The 9,977-nt window shown below is 47.5% G+C and overlaps 1 protein-coding gene across 2 annotated transcripts in view; it reads right to left on the bottom strand.

The window, feature by feature from the left end:
- ENO1 (enolase 1) overlaps nt 1-326 on the bottom strand; it is a 273,184-nt gene extending 272,858 nt beyond the window's left edge. For both annotated transcript variants that reach the window (XM_085298988.1, XM_085298989.1), the window contains exon 1: nt 317-326. The gene's annotated coding sequence lies outside the window, so the exon portion shown is untranslated. The remainder of the gene's footprint in view (nt 1-316) is intronic.
- Nucleotides 327-9,977: the final 9,651 nt, after the last annotated feature.

A 9,977-nucleotide genomic window follows, 5' to 3' on the forward strand; every position in this document is an offset into this window, starting at 1 on the left:
GGGGCGCCCGGGCACCGTGGGAGCGCGCAGCGCCGGGGGCAGCGCGCAGCGCCGGGGCGCCCGGGCACCGGGGGAGCGCGCAGCGCCGGGGGGAGCGCGCAGCGCCGGGGGTGCCCGGGCACCGTGGGAGCGCGCAGCGCCGGGGGGAGCGCGCAGCGCCGGGGGTGCCCGGGCACCGTGGGAGCGCGCAGCGCCGGGGGGAGCGCGCAGCGCCGGGGCACCCGGGCACCGTGGGAGCGCGCAGCTCCCCCCGCTCTCGGGCCGCGGCAGGAGCGCGGCACAGCGGCCGCCGCCACCGCCTCCCTCCCTCCGGGACGTGCTGCGCCGCCGCCCCGGTGCCTGGCCCGGCCGCCCGGCGGTCCCGGTGCTGCTTCGCCTTGACCGCTTTTGTGCGACAGCGTTTCTTTTTTTTTGTCTTATTTTTTCGTGATGCTCCTAACAATCTTGTACGCTTGCTCACTATATTTGAAGTTTGTTTATAAAATCAATACAGTGTCCAAAATGGAGTGCTAACGTAAAAGAATTGTTGCATTTTGAAGCTGGCAATAAGTCTGTCTATAATTTAAGCACATACTTTGAAGGTTTTTATTTAAAGAATGTGTATGATTTTGTTCCGTTTTGGAAAAGTATTACAAGTCCGTGCTGTRGTTTGGAGCACGTGTGAACAATAACTGCATGTGAAACTACAGATGTTGCATCTGGGTATTAAGTTTACCCTCTGCACCCTCATTGATTCCACAATGCATAACAATTACTAAAACAGGGACAGAGTTTCTGAAAGTGTGGCTTTTCATGTGTATGCTTCTTGCAGACTTTTGTCAGTAAAGCAGCATACCCAGGCTATTGAATCTAATGTTGCAGCTGGGAACTGTATTTTGCTTAAAAGACCTTGCTCTTAGGAGCTTGAGAAAGCAATGCCTGTTATCTTCTGAAGAACTCCCATTTTATGCTAAAATGATGTATGAAAGCATGCACATGAAGCACAAATTACTCTCTTTCCTTGGCTAATCATTGTAGTTCAAATAGATTTGCCTTCGGAGTATCGTATAGCTACTGTTAGTGAGATAGACCCAGTACTACTAATTCTGGTATTTCTTCTTCTTCCTATTCCCTTGCAGRTAATGTGTAAAGAGTGAAAATGTCTGCACTCATGCTTGAGCTGACTGTGTGCTCATGCAGAGACTAAGTGCGTCCAAGTGTAATCTAATTGTGTGCCCATGCACAAACCAGTCGTGCACTCCTGCCTCCAGAGCATGGTTTAGCCAGTAGTGTAGTAACATTAGTAATAGAGACCCAGACACCTGATGTTATCCTCTTTCTATTCTAGTCTATAAATAACTTGTAAAGCAAGAAAATATCTGCTGGAGTTTTTTGTGTGTTTTCATACATGTATCTCCGGAGCTGGAAATAGAAAGGAAAAGAAGCCTTGGAGGAGATTTTTCAGAAAATTATGGCCAAAGTTGTGAAAATTATGAATGAGTAGAGCATTAATGGATATGAGCTATACAGTATACATGGTATATATTTTTTCACAATATGTATAAAGAATATAGGGAGTATGTATGACCGTGTGGATAGGAGAAAAATAAATCTTTATAAAATTACAACAGTAGAAGGAGATGATCAGTCCTGTCGGTCAGTACAGYTGTGGGAACTTGTTCATGTGCTAACTGTATTTTCCTTTTGTCAGAAGACTCTTAAATGAGGGAAAAAAATTGTGTGGGGACTGGAGTTGTGGATGGGCAGCCACGTCTGTAATCTGCAGCTTCGACTCTGMGAGGTTTAACTGGCCAGCAACCAGTTCTCACTAGCTCCCACCGAAAGCAGGCACTTGCTTGGCGTAGATCAGACACAATTTGGGAAAGAGCAGTGAACACTCTTCTCCTGCCTTTTTCCTATCATCTCTCCTGTTTCTGGTGTCTYGCTGCTTGGGTGAGGTGTCGGGCAGCACGGGAGGTTGGGGCCACGTGCACAGCGGGTTCTGTCTGCTGCTCCGTTTGCTTCTTGCTGGTTTTCCTTCGCCCACAGGCCGCGATCCCTCAGGGGTGTCCCTGCCCCGCACAGGACACCCTGTTTGTGCTAACTGYGTGAGTGCAGTAAACCCTCCAATTTCTGCCCAGTACAGGCCTCTTCTGCAGCAGCTGCTCGAGTTTGGTCTGTTGATGATTTATTGCAGGTGTTACCCGAATGCCCAGGCTCAGCCTGGGGCTAGGGAGGTGCAGCAGCTTCCCACAGCTGGGCCAGACGGGACCAGGGCCACAGCTGCAGCTCCTCCATGCTAACGAGGCCCTGAAGCCGCTCAGCCGGCGCTGCGGAGGGGTTCGACCTGCACCGTGTGCCTGGGCTTGCCTGGGTCCCRGCCTCAGCAGCGCGGCGAGCGTGCTTTGCCCGGGGTTGTACTTGCGCCTGGACAGCGGGCCRGTACCTGCGACTGCTTTTGGAGCATGGCCAGCTGCAACAACCCTCGTAGTTGCGTGATGGGGTCAGCTGGGTGGATCAGGGTAAGTGATGGTGATTTCTTACCTCCCTGAAGGCCTGTTTTCTGGTTGTCCAGGCCCTTCTGGGCCAGGGTGCTGTTGTGTATGTACCTACCAAATGCATAGATAAGGTTGTTGTTACATTCCCTTTGCATAAAGCTCCCTTCTCTGGGTTATCCTTCTCGAAACAAGAGATAGCAAGCACACAAAATGAGTATTACAGGCCAGAGGAAACTGGCCGGCTCGGTTTCTGGGAGGCCGTGTGCCAAGGCTCGTAAGGTGCTCAGCAGTGTTTGGCTTTGCATGTTGTTTTTTGGTATTTGGCAACTGAATATCCTGGAGATTCTCAGATCAGGCTGCAAGCTCAAGTTGTGCATGTCTGCTGTGCAAATACTGCTTTTTRTGTCAGAATCTGGCCGAGCTGAACAAGCTGCGTGCTGTTCTCGTTCCTGCTAGCAGGCCATCAGCAGAGGGAGGCAGGGTGATTTCATACCATGCCAGCACATGCATTAACTTCGAAAGCAGAAAATGTCAGTGAGTGATGCTTCCCTCTTACAGAAAACAGACCAGACCTCCTGCTCCGATGTCAAAGGCCACTGGAATTGCTCAGCTGTCTTGTAAATCAGACCATCAGCCTTATACCTGTGCTCCCGTGGTGAATCTTGAGTGTTACACAGGAGAAGTGCAGTCTGGCAGGCAGACTGTGCAGCTGCTGGTGCCGCAGACCGTGTATCTTGTGCCTTTGTGCCGGTATCCGACTGCTTGTTGCTGTATGCCCGAGCGTGCGGGTGTCTTTCTGCATGACCTTGGGAGTGTTGATGGTGCTTACTGCCAACTGTTTTGTAATAAATACTGCTTGGACTGTRGTGCCAAATGGATTAATAAAGCAAAGGCAAAATCTGTTGGCCAAAATACAAATACGTGTTTTTAAACCCTTCTGTGGATAAGGGGACATGTTGTCTGTGGCCTTTGGGCAGCGCTGCATCTGATTAGGGCAGTTGTTCGATCCATGTTGGCTTGTGCATATCTATAACTGGTGGAAGTAAATAGTACATTTTGTTTAAATTCATAGCGTATTTCATGCAAGGAAATGATAAAATTCCCGTGGGGATGGCTGCACTGTGATATAGCCCCAGAGTGCTAGATGCTCACTGGTGTAATGTCGCTGGCTGTTTTACCAATGTACACCCTGCAKTTGGGGCGTGGAGGAGGGTTTTTTAGTATCACTTATTTTGTTCAGGCATGAAGTAACCGAAAGAAATGAGGATTGTTTAGTCTGCAGATGAATCAAAGTATTTTAGTAAAGTAGTAGCTCTACAGAGGGAGKTATGTGTTGCGGATTACTACCTGTAATGTACGCTGGGGTAGCAGCTGTAGGCTTCAGTCCTCTCCCAGGACCCAGCTGAGATAGGTGCTATATAAAAACAGAACAAAAAGATGACTTATATTTGCAACGATTTATGACCAACATAAACGTTCTGCTRCAAGTGTTGACAAGCCCATGTAATCCTGCATGTAGCAAGGGATAGGCATGTTCATATTCAAAAGCGGGCCTTTAGTGTTGCGTTTTCTGGCTTTTTTGTTTGCTGTTGCTTCCTGTTTTAACTTTCAGTTTAAGTCTCTGTGGCTGTAGTGTCCGATGCATCCATTCTCATACAAGAGGTGATGAGTACAGGGGAAATTGTTAGCTGTCTCTGGTCCAAAGTTTTCAAGTCTCATCTAGTGAACTTTGGTCCTGGATAGGTGATACTGTAAAGGTTTTTGTATGTCAAGTAGTTAGAATAGTTTCAGTTTGGACTTCTGCAGTCACACTTAAAAATATGGGAACATTTGATTTATTGTAAATCCTCTGTGCTGATTCAGAAGCAGGAAGTACTTTTGTACGTCTGAAAGGCCTCAAAGACTTGCTGATCTGTCATCTCTGTGTGTGATTCTTTGAGTAAATGAATGATCCTGCCAAAAAAACATTGCCTTCTCAAGGGCTTGGGTTATTTTAAGTCTTTGGGGTTTCAGGGCAACAGTTCTAGCTTTCAGCTTTCTGGGTGTGTTTAATGCTTCTGCTTATCATGGAAGACTTATAATGTTGCCAAATTATACCTGTTAATTTTGAATGTGGGATTTTTATTTAGGTTCAGCTCTTGATTTTTGTTTTCATCTCTTAAAACATGAGAAGAAATGATTTAAAAGCTTGAGCATATGGAAGAGTGAAGAGCTTTGTCTTCACTTTCCAGTGGATTCTTGTGTCATGCTGGTGCTTAATTGCTTTTAGCAGCCTGCCTAAACTGGTAGAAATAGTGTATTTGCCTGCACTTTGCTGCTTCCACAGTGTTTCCATTTATGATTGCCACTAGATGGTGCATTTGTACCAGAATATCAAGGTGAAGGATTGTTCTTAATGAGGCTGAAATTACCTTTTAGTGGAAAAACCTCTCTCTCCATCCCTTCTGGAAAATGAGACAGTAAGTCTCACAGTAAGTATAAATAAGAGCAATATCGAAGAGAGTGTGAGTCTGCAAGTGGAGACGGGAAGATGAGTTCAGTGCCCCTTGCAACCGTAGTTGCTCCCTTCCAGGGAGCATCCCACACTGCTTGGCTCAATTAATTTTTCAGATCATGGGGACCTATGGAGAGGTCCAAAGAGTTGTAGGTGGAATTCATTGTATTCCTTGTAGGAACAGTGATGAACATACATGGCTAATGCATTCGGGTATTTGGGTTGCAGACTGCGCTGTAAGGGGCTTTGCGCTTTCCCCTCTCATGCTCTGTACGTTATCTGCTTTGTCTCATCTTTTATCTGCRCTTGCCCCAAAAGAGCCACAGCCCCGTTAGCAGATAGCTAGGTACAGATGTCTTGATGTGGTTGCCACAGAGTTAGTTTTAATCATCTCTTCTAGCTGGCTCCCTTCTCCGTAGGCTCCTGCTTTTGCCAGCAGAGAATGATGGTCTCTTTGAGAGAGTGATTCAGAGCATTTAGACAAGGAAGGCCATGCTCTGAGTCACTCTCTGTAGGACCATCTCTTGGCGTCAATTATTGAAAAAGACAAAGAAGAAAAACGAGAGCCAAGGAAGCCTAGCTGGCTAACTCTGCCAGCCCGGGGAGGTGCTGGGAATCCCCTCAGTCTCATTCAGGCACTCTCACACACCCCCTCTCCTTTCTGTGGCTGGAATAGAAAACTGCAGTGCTGGCTGCATTTAAACCAGGGAGATTGTTCCTGGTTTGCATGGTTTTTCTAGCAGCTCAGAAGTATTGAGGCCTTTCCTGGGTTTTATATCCTTCCAGCAGCAGAGGCTCTTAGATTGGTAAGTCTTTCTCTTGGGTTTGTGACTCTGTTTAAAAAACTTGATCTCTATTTATTTTTCTTCAAGTTATAGCCCTCAGTCAATATTATTATATGTAGTATAAATAAACCACAGCAGAGCCTTTGTAAGCAATATGGAGACTTTGAAAATGGCGAAGGAACTATTACGTTCCCCTTTCCCACCACTAAGTATCAGCCAGTTTTATTATTTTCCATTGTGTTGACTTGCATCTGTCTCCACTCCTTCCCCTTTTTGGTTTTAACCATTGAAATAATAGGTTTATGTGTTTATTAACAGTGGAAAAGAATAACAATTAAATTCACTAGTGCGCAGTGCTGAACTAGTACAGATGCAAGAAACTTTTGATTGTCAAAATCCAAGCTAGAAACACTGCGGAGAGATGCCGTACTGATACCTGAATGTGTTACGGCCTCTGCTGATCCTGAGCTGCTAGCCAGTCATTACGGGATGTGCTAGGTCTCTTTCTGGCTTCATGTTATGAATTGCTACCCACTATGGATCAGACTGTGCGTGCTAATTCCACCCGGATCCACACTAAAATGTCTCCAGAAGTACGAGGCAAGCTGGGTTTTCTGTATGTGCTTGGGTTTTTTTCCTTACTTTCAACATCATTAGGATTCCTGTGACATTGCTGCTTTTCTTGTTTTATCCAGTTAATGGTTTGACATAAAAATAGAAACAGTTGCTTGTAGAGATAAAGATGGAAATGCTTATATGAAACAGGAGCTTAGTATTTGCTTGTTTGACAGGAGTTTGCTTGGCCTTTTTGTCCCCTGCTAGTGTTTTTGCCCCTAATTGCTGTTTCCTCATCCCCACACTTTTAATCTCATCCTCCTATACAAGACTTCAAAGATAATGGTGCGAGCACTGAAGATTTCTGCAAAATAGGGACATTTTTCTTGGAAGTTGCTGAGCGAGGGTTGGAAGAGCTGTGAGTGCTGAGAGTCATAAACAAGATGATCCACCTTCCCTCTACAGCAGATGGATGTGATTTGGGCTCATTATACCTTGAACAATCAGGTTATGTGGGCATGAAAACAGCACTAAGAGATGTTCAGACAAAGCAGATCATAGCATCAATCTGAAGTAGTCTGTGGAAGGGTCCTCAGTCGACAGTTGAAGCTGCAAATCTGAAACCTTTAAGACAGTTTTCCTTGGCAATAGTTCTTCCTGAAGTTTACAACTTAAAATGCATGCACAGCTGCCTGTGGAGCAGAGTCTGTTTTGACTCGTTCCTTTTGCTCTGTGGTCGTGAGACCTTCTGAGCAAGAATGTGTTACCTCCCAAAGCCAGTCTAGCTTGAGGACTTAGCCTGTGCGCAAGGGACCAAGAACACCGTATTCCAGCTACAGAGAGACCAGTGCTTTAAGAAGCAGCCTGATAGCAGCGTGTGACCTGCTGCAAAAGGTGTAATAGGGACCAATGGCCAACAAGGGAGTACCCACTCCCTTCGCAAACCCAGCCTGTAAGAGCTGCGGTAACGTTTCCTGGACGTTTTGGACCTAGTGTGCTCAAGGCAGTGGCTGGCAGCGGACAGGCCAGCTGCCCTAGCAAGGAGCAGGTAACACAGGAGATGATAAGGGGAGCCAAGGAACAACCCCAGCTCCCAGGGAGAGCAAAAACAGCGAGGGAGCTCTGGGAGGGGGGTGTCTGGGAAGTGCTGCTTCGGGGCTTTGCCCAGAGGCGGGTACAGCTACTGTTCCTCAGGATGCTCTGGGGCTGCACCCTCTCTAGTCTTTTTTTCTCTGCCTGAATCCATTAGTTGTCATGGCCTGTACTGAAGGACAGTTGCTGGGTAGACTTTGGCCCCATGCTGAGCACAGCAGGGAGGCTCAGAGCCCAGCATAGGTCTGGGGCAGGGGCTCTGCTCGCCTTGCTCCTGTGGCGTTTCCAGAGTCRGGCCACAAGGTGCACGACCACTGTGCAGGCAGGTCAGACCCAGCCATCCTCATCGGTGCAGCCCTCGAAAGAGCAGGGTGCAAAAACCGGAGCTCTCCATGCTCGCTCCTGCCTCTKCTGCTGTGCTGTAGTGGACAGCATGTGCTGAGACTCATGTCGATAGCAAAGCATAGCAGAGAAACCAGGAACCTCCGATACACCGCAACCGGGGGGTTTGTTCTGGCGCTCTTGATCTCAGCTACACTGCCACCTCCTTTCCCCCCAAGACCAGCAGAGTCTAGTGAGAAGCGTTCCCCTTCCTGCTGCTGGATTTCCCCTCCCTCAGTGGCTCTCTGGCCATGCAACTCCGTAACCAGTTTCCCGTCAAGAGCGAGTGCGGCGTATCTCACCGAGAACGTGGCCTGTGGTGAGGGGGTGGGAAGGGAAGAGGGGGTGGGGTGCATGTGGGGGGAGCTGGCGTACTGCAGTTTCATGCTTCAATCTGTATTCTCTCTCTTCTCTGCATGGCTTCCTGTTTTTTCACACCACTGCTCTTTGAAACAACAAGCTGCAAGCAGCAAGGAGGACGGGGTGGAGGTTAGCAGGCTGGGAGAAGCCTCTGGCTTGCAAAAGGTCCAGGTGCTGGCTCTGGAAAAGGCATTACATGCGTCTGTATTTGTCTGGGTGAGCTCTTGCCACTGCGTACCACAGAAAAGCCTGTGCGAGGAGGTGGTACTGTGCCGTGCACGTGCTCCTCAGAAGCGCACGGCTCAGCGCTGCGTGCTCACAGCAGGACTCTCCGTTAATTTTCCCCTTTGGCATTATTACTGTTGACTTCCTGAGATGCTCTTGAATGGACAAAGCTAGAATTTGCCCTGTACTTGGGGCTTTTGTGATAATCAGTCAGATGTAGTCAGCGTCAGCATGACGTTGAATGACGAACAGCCAGTGTTGATTCCTGCAGCGCTTGGGTTTTTCTGCTTAAAAAATACTCAATCCAAGGTTGCCTAGGTTGTGAGACGAGCAAGCTCCTAGGTTGAAGTGGAGCAGTTATGAATTGCCCTACCTTACCACGGGCTGCTGACAGCTTATACAAAGGCTGGACAATGATGAGCTGCTCAGGGAAGTGTTTTCTAGACTGTGAGCCAGACAGCAACTGCTAGTGGTTTGCAGAGAACTGAAAATTTTCATGAGCACTGACTTTTCCTGGGGTTTAGATGCCTGGCAGCATTCATAGAACACAAAATTGCATTACGAACTCTTCCATCAATGTAATTTCTGTGCTTACYGCTGCATCTTCTTCATTAAGAGAGGGGGAAATGAACTGTTAGGTCATCAGTGAAGACAAAACATGAAGAAAGTCATTTCTAGGATACAGTCTAGATGAGAGAGCAGCACCATGAGGTGTCCTGCCCCAGCTGGACCTGTAGCAGAGTCCTCTCCCAAACCGGACTTGTTACCAGCACTGTATGGAAACGTTTTTCCAGCTTTCCTCAGCTTGAACATGAGTGAATCTCTAGTCACCCTAGCTAAATCCATGATTTGCCTTTGGTAGATGAATAGCCTGTAGGATGGAGGGAGCTGCTCCAGCACTAAGACCTATGTTGCGTTCATTTCTGATCTGTGCTCGTGCTCAATGCCATGCACTTTARAGAAAGGCCCAGGGAGTCCTCTGATAGCTTTGGTCAATATGATTACTGGAGAGCGGAAGATGATTTTTCATCAGAAATAATTACTGTGTTGCTGCTTTGTCTGCTACTGAGTCAAAAGAGAAATTCTTTAGAGGCAAACTTTTTTTGAGGAATGGAGCTAGATGGCTGCAGATAACTTTGGTTCGAGGCACAACACAAATGGCTATTTCTGAGATGCTATTTTTAATCTGTGACATCAAACCCTTGGTTTGCTACATGTTGCTAAGTGTCCTTGACTTCAAAAGCAGCTCCTCTGGGTGACAGTTGCATAGTCCAGAGAAAGGTAAATAGAGGATTAAGTCGTAAAAGCTTGTTCTGGCAACGATTCCTCTCCACAGGAGGCGGATGGGCAGCCAACTGAGCACAGCTGCTTGTGGAGTTCCTTGCTTGCCAGACRGTAGGAAGGAGATGAAAAATGGGAAAAATTGCATCAATTATTGAGCCTTGTAAAAATAATTACCAAGGCAACAGCAGGCAAACGGGCAAAGAGAAGGAGAAGAACATCTGCCAAAGCATGGGAAGATAGGACCCAACTTGAGATAGAAAAGGAAGCAAAATGGGTAAGATGCCTCTTTAATCATCTGCTGGGGAGAGATGGAAAACTAACATA

This window comes from Rhea americana, unplaced genomic scaffold (genome assembly GCF_003343005.1).
Source record: "Rhea americana isolate MKP2758 unplaced genomic scaffold, rheAme1 scaffold_143, whole genome shotgun sequence".
Taxonomy (NCBI): domain Eukaryota; kingdom Metazoa; phylum Chordata; class Aves; order Rheiformes; family Rheidae; genus Rhea; species Rhea americana.